Genomic DNA, 4,517 nt, shown 5'->3' with positions numbered 1-4,517 from the left:
GACCCGGAACTGCGAGTAGAGCCGCCTCTCTAGCCTAGCCTGTGGGCTCCCGCCCCGATGCCTCCATACCACGCCCCCGTCCCCGCCCCCGGCCTAGTGTGCGGCCGGGTTCCCGGTCCCGGGATGCTAAATGCGGCCGCCGGCTTTTCGCTGCCGCTCCCCGCCCCATCCCACCCAGGTGGGCAGAGAGCGTGTAACCGGCGGCGTAGAGGGTATTTAAGAAAATGATTTCAGCAGTGAAGCGGGACAGTCCTATTGGGGTAGGAAGAGTCCTCCCACCCCCACCTTATTTGCTTTTAAATTCTTTAAAGGTTTATATGGATTTTATAAGGGGAAGGAGAGCTTTTTCAGTTCAACAGTCCCACTTCTCAGTTGCTTTTAAAAAGCTAAAAACTTAGCTAACATCTATGTGCCAAGTGCTTTTGCCCTTTCTGTCTCATCTAACCATCAAAACAAGCCAGAACACTGTATCACAATCTATAAGGGATGGAATGGGGTGGGGGTGGGTGGTGACAGAGGCAGAGGGACGTTCAAGAGGGATGGGATACACAGAGTTATGACTGACTGACGTTGATGTACGGCAGAGACCACCACAGCATTGTAAAGCAATTCAGCTCAGTTCAGTAGCTCAGCCGTGTCCGACTTTTTGCGATCTGGTGACTGCAGCACGCCAGGCTTCCCTGTTCATCACCAACTCCCGGAGTATGCTCAAACTCATGTCCATCGAGTAGGTGATGCCATCCAACCATCTCATCCTCTGTCATCCCCTTCTCCTCCTGCCTTCAATCTTTCCCAGCGTCAGGGTCTTTCCCAATGAGTCAGTTATTCGAATCAGGTGCCAAAGGAGTTTCACTTCAGCATCAGTCCTTCCAATGAACACCCAGGACTGATCTCCTTTAGGATGGACTGGTTGGATCTTCTTGCAGTCCAAGGCACTCTCAGGAGTCTTCTCCAACACCACAGTTCAAAAGCATCAATTCTTCAACGCTCAGCTTTCTTTATAGTCCAACTCTCACATCCATACATGACCACTGGTAAAACCATAGCCTTGACTAGACGGACCTTTGTTGGCAAAGTAATGTCTCTTGCTTTTTAATATGCTGTCTAGGTTGGGCATGCTTTTCTTCCAAGGAGTAAGGGTCTTTTAATTTCATGACTGCAGTCACCATCTGCAGTGATTTTGGAGCCCAGAAAAATAAAGTCTGCCACTGTTTCCATTGTTTCCCCATCTATTTGCCATGAAATGATGGGACCAGATGTCATGATCTTAGTTTTCTAAATGTTGAGTTTTAAGCCAGCTTTTTCACTCTCCTCTTTCACTTTCATCAAGAGGCTCTTCAGTTCCTCTTCACTTTCTGCCATAAGGGTCACTTTCTGTCATCTGCATATCTGAGGTTATTGATATTTCTCCCAGCAATCTTGATTCCAGCTTGTGCTTCATCCAGCCTGGCATTTTTCATGACGTACTTTGCATATAAGTTAAATAAGTAGGGTGATAATATAAAGCCTTGACGTACTCCTTTCCCAACTTGGAACCAGTCTGTTGTTCCATGTCTAGTTCTAACATTGCTTCTTGACCTGCATACAGATTTCTCAGGAGGCAGGTCAGGTGATCTGGCATTCCCATCTCTTTAAGAATTTTCCAGTTTGTTGTGATCCACACAGTCAAAGGCTTTGGCATAGTCAATAAAGCAGAAATAGATGTTTTTCTGGAACTCTCTTGCTTTTTTGATGATCCAGCAGATGTTGGCAATTTGATCTCTTGTTTCCCTGCCTTTTCTAAATCCAGCTTGAACATCTGGAAGTTCTTGGTTCATGTACTGTTGAAACCTGAGTTGGAGAATTTTGAGCACTACTTTACTAGCGTGTGAGATGAGTGCAATTGTGCAGTAGTTTGAGCATTCTTTGGGATTGCCTTTCTTAGGGATTGGAATGAAAACTGACCTTTTCCAGTCCTGTGGCCACTGCTGAGTTTTCCAAATTTGCTGGCATATTGAGTGCAGCACTTTAATAGCATCATCTTTTAGGAAAGCAATTACCCTTCAGTAAAAAATAAATGGGGGGAAAAAAAACAAGCCAGAAGATAGGTTCTACTGACCCACCCCCTTTTTCCTGATAAGAAATGTTTTGTAATTTGCCTGAGGTCTCATCGCTGGTGAACTAGCCTCAAAGCCAGGCTGTTAGAATCCAACTTGCACCTCATAATCAGTGACTTGAAGCATCTTTACCTTTTTGTGTTCCCAGTAAGGGAGACAAAACACGTTAGTCTAGGAAAAATCACCAGACTTAATAAGACAGAAACATGCCTTAATGGTTAGCACTGTTTGTGAAGTGTGTAGGGAGAATTGGAAAGTTTGGTTTTTTCAGTAAGGTTTGCTTTTTTTCAGCCACCCCTCTCCCAACTAGAGTACACCATCACTACTCCTGATTTTTCTAGTGCTGTGTTAATTTCTGCTATACCCCAAAGTGACTCCATTGTACATATTCTTTTCCATGATGGTTTATCACAGGATATTGAATATAGCTCCCTGTGCTAAACAGTAGGACCTTGCTGTTTATCCATTCTATAGAAAATAGCACTTTGCATCTGCTAACCCCAACCCCCTGACCTATTCCTCCCCCTGCCCCCTTGGTGACCACATATCTGTTCCCTATTTCTGTTTGGTAGGTAGGTTCATTTTATGTCATATATTCACTGATTTCCTCCATTTTTATGGCTTCTGTGTCACTGGGCTGAAGTTTCAAGCCTCTGTTCCTGTTTCTTCCTAGTCTTTCTATACAATTTAAATCAAGACCCAGATGTTAATTTGATCATTTACAAAGCCTGAGTAACAGCAGTTGCCAGTTTTAGCCAAAGGTGCATTGAGAGAAAAATCAAGGGAGCCAGCAGGTAGCTGGGTTCAAAGAAATGCACTTGCATTAAAAAAAAAAAAAAAAAGTGATTTCCTGTCACTTCAGGAGTGATACTAAAAAAAATTAAAAACAAATACAAATTTTTAAAACAACCATAAATGTATTGAATGAACAGATCTATAGTGTGGTAAAATAGGTATTATTTACAATTAAACAATTTCATATAATCTATTTGTCTTGTATTAAACAGTTACACATAGGTTTATGGGACAGTTAAAAACAAAGATTAAAAGGGATATCTGGAATTAAAAAACTATCAGCCCTCTGTTTTCTGTTGCTTCTCTGCTCTGCAGATTTCAGATGTTATATGCTAATTTCATGGCTTATCTATGCCAGAATCTACAGTTTAAAAATTACTTCTGTGGAGAATTCAAAAAAAATAGATGATACATAGGAAACACAGGATCTAATGCTTTTGTAGCTGGCATCTCATTTTGTTCAGCTGACAAGCAGTGTAGCAGTCTTAAACTAGATCTGCATGTTCTTCAGTACTCCTCTGTTCCAATGGTGGAGCTTAGTTCCCTTCCTCTTGATTGTGGGTTATATTTAGTGACTTGTTTCTCACATATAGAATAGAGCCAAAGAAATCATGGTGTCTGACTTCCTAAACTGGGTCACAAGACATTTTTAATTCCTTGCACTGTCTCTTGGATTGCTCACTTTGAAAGAAGCCAGTTGTCATGTTCTGAGGACACTAAAGAAATCTCATGAAAAAGTCCCTAATCTAAGGAACTGAGACCTTCTACCAAGAGCCAACGAGGAACTGAGACTTCTTGCTAACAGCTGTATGAATAAGTCATTTGGGGAGTGGATCCTCTAGCCCCATTGAGAGAGAGAGAGAGAGAGAGACCATAGGTTATATACCTGCTCCATGTGCTCAGTTGTGACTGATTCTTTGCAACCCCATGGACTGTAGCCTGCCAGGCTCCTCTGTCCACGTAATTTTTCAGGTGAGAATATGGAGTGAGTTGCCATTTCCTGCTCCAGGGGTCTTCCTGACCCAGGGACTGAACCCGAGTCTTTCATGTCTCCTGCCTTCTTTACCACTAGAGCCGCCTGGGAAACCCCAGATATGCCACCCAAAATTCCTGACCCACAGAAACTGTGAAATGATGTTCATTGCTTTAAGCCACTAAATTTTGTGGTAATTTGTTATACACCAATAGATAACTAACACAGTTCTGGGTCATGCAAGTGGAGTGATATTGAATACCTAAAACTGTGGGTGTGGCTTTGGAACTGGGTAAGTGGAAGCTAGAAGGAAGATAGCTTGATGATTTCTTACAAAACTAAACGTATTCTTACCATATAATCCAGCAATCATTCTCTTTGATATTTACCCAAGGAGTGGAAAACTTAGGTCCATAAAAAAATGCAAATGGCTATTAATCTCAGCTTTAATCATAACTGCCAGAACTTGTAAGTAATCAGGATGTTCTTCAATAGGTGATTGGATAAACTGTAGTACGTTCAAACAATGAAACATTGCTTACCACTAAAAAGTGATGAACTAGAGAACTAGGGCTTCCCTGGTGGCTCAGAGGTTAAAGCGTCTGCCTCCAATGTGGGAGATCTGGGTTCCATCCCTGGGTTGGGAAGATCCC

The sequence above is a fragment of the Cervus elaphus genome, chromosome 6, assembly GCF_910594005.1.
Source record: "Cervus elaphus chromosome 6, mCerEla1.1, whole genome shotgun sequence".
Classification (NCBI taxonomy): Eukaryota; Metazoa; Chordata; class Mammalia; order Artiodactyla; family Cervidae; genus Cervus; species Cervus elaphus.
Note: the sequence above shows the minus strand (reverse complement) of the source record.